We start from the raw sequence: 13610 nt of genomic DNA, 5'->3' as shown, positions 1-13610 counted from the left end.
CTTACGGAGATTCTACTCCATCTCCTTTATTGCCCTGCTTGACTTGACCTATCAATTCAGTATTTCCATTAGAGATTTCAATAGTTTCATCAGGATCCTTTGAAAACTCCTCATCTACATCTTCATCATCGTGTGTCCCCTTGTCACCCAATTCATTTGATTCATCAAAGATCACATGCACACTTTCTTCCACACACTGAGTTCTTTTGTTGCAGACCTTGTATGCCTTGCTATGAGAAGAGTAACCAAGAAATATTCCCTCATCACTTTTTGCGTCAAATTTTCCAAAGTTTCCTTACCATTGTTGTGAACAAAACATTTGCATCCAAAGGCTCTTAGGTAGGTCAGCTTGGGCTTTTTCCCATTTAGAAATTCATAAGGAGTTTTCTCAAGCAAGGACCTGATCATGCATCAATTGATCACATGGCAAGCAGTGTTTACAGCCTTAGCCCAAAAACTTTTGGACACACCACTTACTATCAGCATTGTTCTGGTGTCCTGTTTTTCCTCTCCACAACACCATTTAGCTGAGGTGTTCTGGGAGCAGAAAAATTATGAATTTATACCATTTTCAGCACAGAATTCTTCAAATTTAGCATTTTCAAACTCAGTACCATGATCAAATCAAATACTCACCACTTGATTTCCCAACTTCACTTGAATCTGTTTCACAAAGGCCACAAACACAGGGAATGTTTCATCCTTGGTTCTTAGAAACAGAATCCAAGTGAACCTAGAATAGTCATCCACAATCGCAAAGATATACTTCTTTCCTCCTCTGCTTTAAACCCTCATTGGTCCACACAGATCCATGTGAAGAAGATCTAGTGGTCTTGAGGCGCTCACTTCCTTTTTTGGTTTGAAGGAGGATTTCACCTACTTTCCTTTTATGAATGCATCACACACCTTGAGATCTTTAAACTGACATTTGGCAGCCTACAAATCGGACCAAGTCCTTTGCAACAAGCTTGTTCAGCAGAGAAAAACTTGCATGTCCTAGTCGTCTGTGCCACATCTCAGTATCATCATCTAGAGCACCAACGAATGTCAAGTCACCACCATTTAATGAATCAAAATCTTCAACACATATGTTATTGAATCTTTTTGCTATCAACACCACTTCACCAGATCTGAGATTGGTGACAGGACAAGAACTTCACTTCATTTCCCTTTCAGAGATTTGGGACACACTTAACAAACTATACTTCAAGCCATTTACATAATAGACATTTTTAATCGCATGTGTCTTGCCAGTTTTGCCAATGCCAAGAATATATCCTTTCTTGTTGTTTCCAAAAAACATATTCCCACCTTGGAAGGCCTTAAGTGACAGGAAATCATCCATTCTTCCAGCCATATCCTTCGATCAGCCACTATCCATGTACCATTTTTGACTGCCTCCTCTCACTTCAGCCTGCAAACAGAGTCACTTAGTAGATTTAGGAACCCAAACCAGCTTGGGTCCCTTATACTGATAGAACGGGTGAATTAAGATTCTTTTTGCCCATGCAAGCAACACATTTTTCTTCTTTCGGGGACTAGGTCCCTCAGCCTTAGACTTCTTTTCAGCAAAAATCCTGTTTTTTCTGCAAGGACTGAAATTTGTCTTTACATGTATCCTTGTAGTGGCCAGTTTGGTCACAATAAGTGCACATCCAATTATCAATCATAGTAACATACTTGCTATGAGGATTGTAGGGGGATTTGGCTTTTTGAAAACCACTGCCTTGCCTTCCACCCTTACTCTTGTACGTAGCAGCAACCATATCAAAGGACCAGGTACAATGAAGTGACTTGTCAAGATCAATTTTAACCCTTTTCAGATCCGCTTGAAGTTGTTTATTATTCTCTAGCTCAGCAGTGACACTTATTTTGATTTTCTTAAGCTCATTTTCAAGCTCGAGGTAAGTCTCACTGGCCACTTATTTCCCTTTAGATTGAATGTTCTGTCACACCCCGACTTTACCAGGGTGTGATGGGCACCCGACCCCATATCTGGAGCCGAGCGAACCCGCTGACTCTTGTTACATATAGAAACTCTTGAATCAATTAAGAAAGAAATACATAGTAAGCTCTCCCACATATTTTTTTTTCATAAGTAAAACCTGATATCATATAAGACTCGTGACATGAAACATAATAACATATCGGCTGCTAGAGCCGCTTACAGACTGACAACCCAATACATACGACTCTGTCTGCAAAGTCTCTAACATCAAACATACATCATAGCTCAGATACTCTGACTCGGCAGCACTCCAGAACAAGTGCAGCCTGCCAACTCCGCTGGAACAAATTCTATGATAGCTGTGGCTCATCTGGTGTACCTGCGCGGCATGAACGCAGCCCCCGAAGAAGAGGGGTCGGTACGAGTAATGAACTGAGTATGTAAGGCATGAATAGTAACATAATAATGGAATATACAGTACGAATAATAACGGAATAGACATATGGAGATTACCTTGGGACAGATGTAACCTGTACATATGAATGCCTTTCTGCGGATGCCATGCATGCTTAGTTTCTTATTCAGAAAAACGGCGCTTCTTATTTACATGTACAGAAAACAGAACATTTCAGAAAACGATGTTCTTTATTTACATTCACAGACGCCGAGTACATCGGCTCTCCCACCCCTCCCCCCCCCCCCCCCAACAGTGTCCCAACATTATATATATATATATCACATATACAGACGCCGTATCTGGCTCTCCCATATCCCGCGTCCGGGCATCCCGCGTCCGGGACAAAATCCAGCTGAATCAAGTGGTGATATAACAGTGGCCCTTCCCCTTTCCCCATATACATATACATATACATATTCACATTCATATACATGTGTCATACAATTGGCATGCACGAGAGCCCAGAGAAAGTCATGTGTCCATCAGAGTGACATAAGGTCGGTGATCTCTGATTACATTATGGAATAATCATGGTCACTTTGTCTCACCTTGAAGGAACGAGTATTTTAAGTTGAGACTACCAACGGAAAAGAGAGAGCATAGAATGAAATCATGGGCATTATAACCGCCAATTCATATGCTTTGAAGTCTTTTAGAAACTAGTGTCATAGCTAAGGAATAGAATTGAGGTTCAAGAACTAGTATAACACTTCCACATTCTCATTAGATTCTTATCTCAAGACTCTTAGTCATGGAATCGTTCTTGTCGTACTTATCATAAGCATATCCTCTTTATTAACATCATCATTATCATTATCATCGTGGGAGTATTCTCGTTGGCATAGTTGCAGTACTTGTCATTCGGTGAACGGAATAAGGATCAAAAGTTTTCTTTGGATTCTGCTTCGAAATAGATCAAACGGAACAATAAGGAAAATCCGGGGACAATGGGCCCACCTCGGGTCAAATGAGGCGGCGTACCAAATTTACGTACATTACACTTCATGACGTCACTTGTGAGGGTTTTAGGGTAGTCGGGTCCTATTTATGCAAGTTCTAGAGGTTTAGGAAGTTTTTCCAACATTTCACATTATTTTTAATTCAATTCTAATGAATGAAAAATGGGAAACTTTAGGTGCGGATTCCGAAGAATGGAGTTGTCCCCGAGGCTCGTATCCAACCTAGTATGTCTAAGACATGCCAAAGAAGGAAGAGTAAAGCCTTACATACCTTTTCTGCTTCTTATGCGACTCCAAATTCAAGTTCCAAATCCGCCAAAATCTACAAATTGGTCACATTTACCAAAACTTAATTAGAGCATTTAGAAGTTGATTCTTCAAAGTAACATTTGTCTGCCGAAATTTCGGCAGCATTTCCCCTGTAAATACATCGTCCCCAAGATTCTATCTTGGCCAATTTCATTCAACAACAATCCGGGAATTCAACCCGGCCAAACTATCAACACAATACCAACAATCATACCAACAATTTCCATAACCAACCCAAAGTACATTCTAACAATTTAATCAACATACTACTTCCTTCAAGATCTTTTAACTCCAATAAGAACAATAACAACTTAATAATTTACACATTAACAACATCATACCAACAACATTATATTCTATTCATGCAAGAACATCACATTCCATTTACATAAACTTCCACAACAAGCCTCCAACTACTACAACTTCACTAAACTCATTAGGCTTCTATTTGCAACATAAAATCCATAGCACAACAATCAAACTACTAGATAAAACTTCCTCACCATTCCTTCATAATTCATCAATATACACGGCCGTATGTACCATATACAACTCACGGTCACAACAACCACATGCATATTTCCATAAACTTTCATCATTTTTCATGCATTACATCAACAACCAACATACTACACAAAATTAATTCAATCTCTACTTCTACACCAACATATTCGGCCACATGCATATTTACATATTCATCATGCAAACTTCCATCTTAGCATACTACAACACATATAAACCCTTCATAACACATAAAACAAGATTAAAACTCACCTTTCTTCTTCAACTTTTCAAGTTGCCTCAAATGCGGGAACGACGAAACGGATGACTTATCTTCCGAAACAATTATGCCACGTTGTAGAGGACCCTTGAATTAGTGGGAATACCATAAGAAAATAATTTTTAGAACAAGATTTCTCATGACCAAATTCCTCCATGGTTGGCCGAAATCCTCTCTCTATCTCCACTCTCTTCATCTTTTTTTGCCTTGAATTGGAAGATAAGCCCTTATATATATATATATATATATATATACCCAAGCATGTGAGGGGCACATGCCCCTCTCTAGAAAATTCTTGCTTTTTCTTGAAATTAAAAGAAGATTACTAATGTCTTCTTAAGAAGCTTTGGCCCCTACCTTTTTAAAATTTACAAATAGCCCCCATTACTTATGAAATGGCCACATGCTCCTTTCTTTATTTCCTAGAGAATTATTCTTTTTTTTTTTTCTTGAATTTTTCTTAAAGAATTAAAAGATAACTCATTGTCTTACCATGTACACTTTGGTCCATAGATTTCCATCACATGGCCAATATGCCCTTTTTGGAACCCTCATGAACTCCTTTTATAAAGTTCCCATTTTACCCCTCGACTTTCCTCAATATTGTCATTCCGCCCCTAGCCTTCCACATTATTTCCACGACTCCTTTTTGTGAATTTCTCTTCTTATCCTTAACCTTTCTCAATCTCTCCATACTACGAATATTCATAAATAATATTCATAATCGACTTGTATACAAAAAAATAAGTTTTGAAAATGGTCTCGCCCTTAACTTTCCACGACGACCTTGAAATATCCAACGCACAAAGTACGGGCTATAACATGTTCATTCATTTTTTCATTTGGCTTTGTAACAAAGAATCTTCTCTAGTTACTTCCTCAACTTTCTCCTTTAGATCTACAACGGTGACTACCAAATCATCCCTTACTTGTTCTAATTCATCAATTTCTTCACTTAGAGCATTTTTCTCATTAATAAGACTATGATAGGCATCAATCAACACATCTGCTAAAGATATCAATTTTTTTAGAGTAACTTTTCAGATTTTTCTAAACATCAAAAAAATTTACCTCACCTTTCTCATTGTCATCATTATCTTCAGATTTGGCCATGAGTGCAAATATTGACTCATATTCTAAATGTTCATTGTCAATAGCTAACATAGATGTGTCTCCTACATCATCTTCATCTTCATACTTACTAGAGGAATCTCCCCAAGCAGCCAGAACCTGTTTTACTAAGTTGTCAGCAACATCCTTTTTGTTATACTAAGTTGTCAGCAGTATCCTTCTTGTTGAACTTCTAGTCAGGGACCTGGTTCCTCTTACCCGCCTTATTAGCATTTTTGTAATAATCCTGCTTATGAAGAGGACATTCTTTAATGAAGTTCCAGGCTTCCCACATTTTTGACAACAATCATTTCCTTTGAAGTTACTGTTGGAGCTTTCTTTCTTTGGGACCCCACCATTTCTTTGAATCATCTTATGAAATCTTTGAGTGAGGTACACTATCTCAGATTCATCACTGCTTGTGTCACTTTTAGAAGCTTTGAGAACTAGGTTTTTTTCCTTCTTTGGCTCTCTTATTTCAAGATCTTTCTTTCTCTTCATCTCATACGTGTTAGTGTTACCATTAAGCTCGTCAATAGTTAGTGTCTGCAGGTCCTTGGCTTCAGTGATTGCATTCACTTTGCTTTTCCAAGAACCTGGTAGAACACATAGTATTTTCCGGACTAGCTTGTTGGTTGGAATAATTTCTCCAAGAGAGTGAAGCTCATTGATTATAGAGGTGAAGTGATGGTGCATATCGTGAATGCACTCATCTTCTTTCATTTTAAAAAGTTAATACTCAGCGGTAAGCAGATCTATTTTGGACTGCTTTACCTGAGTAGTTCCTTCATGGGTTGTTAGAAGAGCTTCTCATATCTACTTAGCAGATCCACAAGGGGAAACACTATTGTATTCATCTGGTCCAATACCACAAATCAATATCTTCTTTGCCTTGTAGTTCTTCTCCACGGATTTCTTGTTAGTTTCAGAGTATTCTTTTCTTGTTTTTGGAACTGACTATGAGGTATCCGAATCAGTCTTCATAGGGATAAAAGGACAATCACAGATGATGTCCCAAAGCTCTGAGTTCTCAACCATGATATAATCATGCATCCTAGTCTTCCACCACCCATAATACTTTTCATTAAACCTTGGGAGTCTTGTAGTTGATTGTCCTTCCTCGAGGTTTGGTGGAGCAGCCATAATGAAGATCATTTCTAGCTATTAACCTCTTAGAAAGAACCTGCTCTGATACCAATTGATAAAAACTAAGCGTCCACCAAACAATATAGAGAACGGGGTTCTCTATCTGTTCCCTCAAGTACACAAGTAGAAAGTAAATACGTGGAAAACTCCTTGCTCAAGGGATTAAAAATCATGACCCGCCGAAGTGGGATTTCAACTTCACTAACTAAGCAACTTAAAGATTACAACATCTTGCAACTTAGGAATTAACCTCTTAATTCCTCACCTCTTACAATAGCTCTACTGTAAGCTACAACCCTTGACCAACTCTAGCCAAGCAACCAACCCAACCTTTACTAAAAGCCAAGCACTCAAACACACCTTGACTATTTATAGCCAAGAAACCAAAATAACAAAGGTTGAAACCTTCCTACAATGACACTTCTCGAAAGTAGAGTAGGATTACAAATAAAGATCAAAATGACAAAGACTTAAAAACCTAGGACCTAAGACATCTTCAGTTGTTGGGATATGGTCCGTTGAGTTTGATAAAGCTTTGTTTTTAATAGCACAAAACCAGCAGTAGCAGCTACACTTGTGAGAATGTGATTTCCTAATTTTTCAAGTGTTAGGTTAAGCATTGTAACATGTTATATATATATATATATATATATATTGGGAGCATGTGAGAAGCATGTGACTATGGATAGGGGCATTTCATCTTTTGATATTGGCCTTTAGCTGCAAGTTTAGCCTCTAGCAAACTGCAACTGTGTTGTTGCGGTTCTGCTAGTGGGCACAGTAACAGTATCGCGGCTTTACAGCTGTAGTGCGTTGATTGTACGACACTCAGGGGACCTGATCGAGTACCTGATCCCTCAAGTGCATGTTTGTCAAATCATCAAAACACAAAATGGCATAACTTATCAGTACCTATACCAACAATGTCGACATAGTCAAAGTTGAGTCCCTCAAGAAAGCGTGAGCATGACTTCCTCGTTACTAGGGAAGTATCATTAACTCTCTCAGTAAGACTGAGGCGATACTTAACAACACATGAATTCATAATGGTGAAACATTAAAATATTTGTAAGCCACTACAAGAAAAATGATATTTGGCATCAAAAAAAATTTTGTTGCCATAGATTGATTATTATTGCAAAAAGTACTTTTGGCAACAAAAAAAAATTGTTGCATAAATTTTTCCCAACGGCTGTTATTGCAATGGCGTGCAACAACTTTTTTTTTTTTGTCGAAAGTACTTTTTGCAACAATAATAAATAATATGGCAACAAAAAAGTTCATTTGCCAACAATAAAGCTAAGTTGTTGCCAAATATTAAATTTTTTGTTGTCATTTCTATACTTTCTTGTAGTGAGCATAAAGTATTTAAAAGCTAAAAATTAAATGATTCACTTTATAACATAAGCATATCCTTTACTTTTTACTTTGGGGGAATACAATTCAACTCTAACATCATTAATATTGAGTCACCATATGATCAGTGGAGAATGATCCCCGCTTGATAGACTGGGCTATATTCCCTTGGGGACACATGATTTGACGTTCTTTGGTAGCAAAAGTTTTATGCCTTAGCATGGAAACTTTTCATAATAGTCGAGCCAACAACTACTACTATTGTGATCCTGTACAAGCAGCATTTAGGGTAAGTCACAATTCAACCAAGGTTATGAATACACTTTTGAGATATCTAAGGTGACAACTGATATTAGGCGTATTTTCATTTCATTCAGGATGGTGGCTGGAACATCAGCATGCTCAGGGACAACTTACCTGAGAACATTATACAAGAAATCTTGAAGGAACCCGGTCACAATGAAAAGCAAGACCAGCCTATTGGAGGACCTAACGCTGAAGGTAGGTTCTCATGCCATTCAGCCTGGAATACACTCAGGCAAAGGAAAAACAGTATGGTCTCTATGAACTTAATCTGGAGGAAAGAAATCCTCTTCAAAGTATCCTTCATGTGGAGATTCAAATTAAAACAACAAGCTACCTTTGGGAGGATGACAATATGGGGAGGTTTAATCGCCACCATGGTTCCAGATGCACTTGTTGCTTACTCCCTAGGAAGGAGACATATGGAACCATGTGTATGCCACCAGTGACAAAGTTAAGAGAATCTGAAATACCATGATTAAGCATAGGTCTTGAACCTACTTTTGAGGGCACTCTTAAGAAGTGACAGTAGTCAAAACCTCAAAATGCAGTCCACAATTTTATCATTCATACTTCCCCCTCTTTATGCTTTGGAAATTATGAAAGACCAGGTGTTTCAAAAAGTATGGAAACAAGAACACTGCTGCCAAAAGCATGTGCCATCAAATTCTTTTTCATACTAAAATTGTTATCTCAAAAAAGTTATGGACCATGAATAGTGAGTGAAACTGGAATACTATCTATAATATTCGCATGAACTACAAACCTAAACTGGCTAGCTGCATGTTAAATGGAGAAGGCCCCCGATAATACTATTATTCTTAACATTGATGGGAGCTACATTTCTTTCTAAAACAAGGTTAGGATTAGAGGTATTGTTAGCTAGGAAGGAAAATGGTACTATGGTAATGTCTTTGCCAAACAAATTTAGTTCTTGACTAAAACTACAGTAAAGCTCAGGCAGCTTATTTTATAATTATTTGGTATTGTTACAATCATTAGAACAATTTTATTTTGGAGATGAAGTCCATGTTTCTGGTTCACTTGATCCAAGGCACCTATAAAGCCCCATGGGAACTGCAAGTTAAGGTGGAAGTTATGCAACAGAAAGTTCAGCTTCACGACAACTTGGTGAGGCATTGTTATAGGCAATCGCTGATGCTCTGGACAAACATGTGACCGCCTTTAATGAACAGAAGATCTTCCTTCAAGAAACTGAGTTTGGATGCTTAGAAGTTCCTTATTCCATCGAATAGAGGGATTGGCTTCAAGACGTCCTTATGTGGTGGAGATGTGGCGCATAGCCTCTTTTTCAGATTCCTAGGTAGCTTATGTGATGGTCATGCGATAGCCAGTAAGCTCAATGCCTCTTCGGACCTTTCTCTTAAAAATTCCGGGTGTCCCAGTGCCCTATTTATGCGTCGCATTATTTAGATCATTGCTTGAGATTTCCCGACTTTGATCTTTTGCCTATTTTAGGTCGTTTATTCCTGCACTTCTTTTTTGTACAATAAATATGTACACACGTTCCAGTGACTTTTCCACTAAACTTGAGATTACTTTAATTACTTAATTAACCCCTAAATTAATCGCCATAATTAAATATTTAAAAAAGTTACGGCGCTATAAAATTTATAACAGAAGATCCGTCATTATTTCATATGGATTTTTAAATTCTTCGCAAGATATTTCACCTATTGGAGGTCAAAACCCCTCATAAAAATAATAAATTAGAGATGGATAATTGAAATCACAAATTTTGTAATGGACACAACGGTCATGAATATTTTTTAAATTAATACCTAATAATTAATAAATACTTTACTAAAATAAATTATATCCAAATGACTAAGTGAAGAAATAAATAATTTGTTATTAATTATTCATTGATAAATAATAAATTATGTTCAAATGATGTAGATCAAGTATCTTTTATCTCTTTAAAATAGATGAATATTATAATCTCTTAATGAGTGTAATATCAGTTCAATATATGGACGGAACGAAAACAATTTATGTCCCAAAAAAACAAAAAAGGAGAATAAACACCACAAGCAAACATAATATGTTGAAAGAAGGAATACACAATATTTTTCTAAAACAAAAAAAGAACATATGCTAGTTCATGGATAACCTACTTCAAAGCAAGTTCCCCAGAATAGCCTGTTTTCTCCATTTCATCTTCCACATTTATAGTCCTACTACTTGATACATCTTCTTCTTTCTCTTCCACAAAAACTTTGCAAGCCTCTTCTTTTATTCTACCATCACCTTGTTCTTCTTCATCATTTGAACAACTTATAAGTTCATCATTATCTTCTTCAAACCCACTAAACACTTCTTGTGCATTTCCAAGACTATCCTTGGTTTCATAATTGCTTAATTCTGCATCCTCATCGACATTATTGGTTTCATCAATATTTTTTTGAGATTTGCCTTGGTGAATCTTGGCATTATCAGATTGATGAGAGTCACAGCTGGCTTCTAATGGAAAACAATTACTACATGTTTGATCACATCTACTTCCACAACATTCCATATTTATTTAATTGATAAAAAATGAAATTATGTGCTCTATTATAATATATAGATGGTTAATTAAATTAGGGCAACGGTGTAAATATACCCCACAACTTTGAGATGTAGAGCAGAAATATCTTCGTTAAAAAAGTGGTGCATATATATCCTTACCATTACACAAATTTTGCAACTATAGCCCAGTTGTTACACAAACACTGTAAATATACCTTTTTCGCTGACATAAAGTTTTTTTTTTTTTTTGAAAATCATTTAGCCTTTTTTTTAATTAAGAAAATGTCACATGACTTTTAAAAAATAAGAATATCCATTTTTCTAAGTAGACTTATTTTTTTAAAGCCACGAGGTAATTTTTTTTTTCTAGTGGGTTGTCTAGTTCGTTTAAAACAAATATATCCTTGGCTTTAAAACAAAGAAGTCTACCCATTTTTCTAAACGAACTAGACGGCCAGACCACACACACAAAATAAAAATAAAAATAAAATTACCATGTGGCATTAAAAAAAATAAGTCTGCTAACAAATGGGTAGATTTATTTTTTTAAAGCTATGTGACATTTTTTTTTAATTTACAATTTGGTCACTTACATTGCAAAAAAAAAAAAAAACCAAAATATACAAACATATACATATATATACAGACATATACACACATATACAAACACTTATACCAACATATACAAATATATAAGAAGGCGGAGAGAGAGAGAGAGAGAGAGAGAGAGAGAGAGAGAGAGAGAGACAGCGAGAGAGAGAGACAGCGAGAGTGAGTGAGAGAGAGAAAAGTTTGGGTCATTTTTTGTAAGAATTAAAAAAATGGTCAATTTTGGTAGCATTGTTGGCCCAATTAACATACAATGTAATTTTCTTTATTTCTTTTAAATCTGTCAGCAAAAAGGGTATTTTTACACAATTAATTGTGTAACGACAAGGATATATATGCATCACTTTTTTAACGAGGGGTATATCAGCTTTAAATAGCAAAATTCGAAGGTATATTTGCAAGTCTTCCCATTAAATTAATATTTACACCTTTTCCCATTAAATTAACCTTTGCTTAAGCTAATTAATATAATGATTATTGCATAGATGGTGGAGGATTTTTTTTGGTTATGTGCTCGATCTTATCTTTTAAGTGGGGATTCATTTCATTCATCCACTTGCTTTTTTTGGATTTTGTGTAGTAGTTGGCTGTAAAAACATATGACATGCTTTGATTTGTACTTTAAGGTTAAATTGGCACTGTTTATTCACTTTCTCATGGACACTCATTCTTAGAGTCCGTTTGGATTGGCTTATAAAGTTGCTTATAAGTTGTTTTCAGCTTTTTTGAGTGTTTGGTTGGCCAGCTTAAAGTCGTTTTGTGCTTAAAATAAGCTCAAAAAAATAATTGGGCCCATTTGACTTAGCTTATCTAAAGCAGCTTATAAGCTGAAAACAACTTATAAGCCAAAAAAAATAAGTTAGACTACCCCAACTTATTTTTTTTAGCTTATAAGCTGCAAACAGCTTATAGGCATAAGCCCATCCAAACAGGCTCTTAAACTTTATATACTAATTTACTAAACTATGGTTGTGACTTGCGAAAGCATTACATTATCAACACGTACGTTAATATAAGGATTCCTATGGTAATAACTTAAAGGAAGTCACTTCGCTTTAAGTGTGGTTACTGCTAGCTAGAATATCAATTGAACAAAGTACTAAACCAAACAACAGAGAAATACTTGGGTCGATGTTCAAGGTATGTGAATAAATAAAAATAAGTTTCTATCATTTGTTTGTACAATGCAACTTTATTATCATTTCGGACAGCTTGGAAATAAATTGTATCCACATAAGCAACAATATTTAGTGAGTCCCTCCTTTTTTTTTTTTTTTGGCATGAATAAATATTAATGGCCTGCTTGAGCTTTCAAAATCTGCTTATTTTACTAGTGTTGTTTCTTAGAAGTATGTTTTAAAAAAAAGTACTTTTGCAAAGTGACGACTTATGTTTCATTATTAGTTTCAAAAGTATTTTTCTTAATCTTGGAGAAGTAATTTGTCTTTGGTCAAGGTTCCAAAAGTGTTTTTGGGAAAAAAATTATTATTTTAGCCTCTGAAAGATAGTTTCTTCTGCTACTATTCAAATAAGTTATTTTGTTCCTAAGAGCTTGATTAAACATCTCAACTCTCTTAAATAATCATTTTTTACTTCTGACAAACTTAACCAAACAAGCTACATCAGTTTAATACACCATAAATATCAACCTACTTTTAATGTTGCTGCGTTCCAAAGCTTGTCCGTCACAACTTCTTTATTAAGTCCGGACCAAAAAAGCACCATAATACATGCTGGATGAAGCTAATAAAAAAAAGAATGAAAAAATTAGATTTTATTGCATTCCCCCTGCCCCAATTTTCTTTTTCCCTTTGCTAGAAAGGACAAGCCCACAAACAGGCGACTTGAGGACCGTTATTTGAGTCATATTTGAAGTATGTAATTTTTTTTTATAAGTTTATTTGTTTTAGAATCGGTTAACTTTATTAGATTCACAGGATTGAAGTTGAAAAATTCGCGTATGAAGTTTTAAATTTCAAACATATTTAGTGTTGAATTTAGGCTTGTCAAAGACTAACTTCACATAAAATGTCTGAAGTTTGGCATATTAATTGTGTAAGTTATCTGAAGTTTGGCTTGATAATCCCAAACTTCAGACAT

The sequence above is a fragment of the Lycium barbarum genome, chromosome 2, assembly GCF_019175385.1.
Source record: "Lycium barbarum isolate Lr01 chromosome 2, ASM1917538v2, whole genome shotgun sequence".
Classification (NCBI taxonomy): domain Eukaryota; kingdom Viridiplantae; phylum Streptophyta; class Magnoliopsida; order Solanales; family Solanaceae; genus Lycium; species Lycium barbarum.
The sequence above is the reverse complement of the archived record's forward strand: the minus strand, read 5'-3'. Positions refer to the sequence as shown.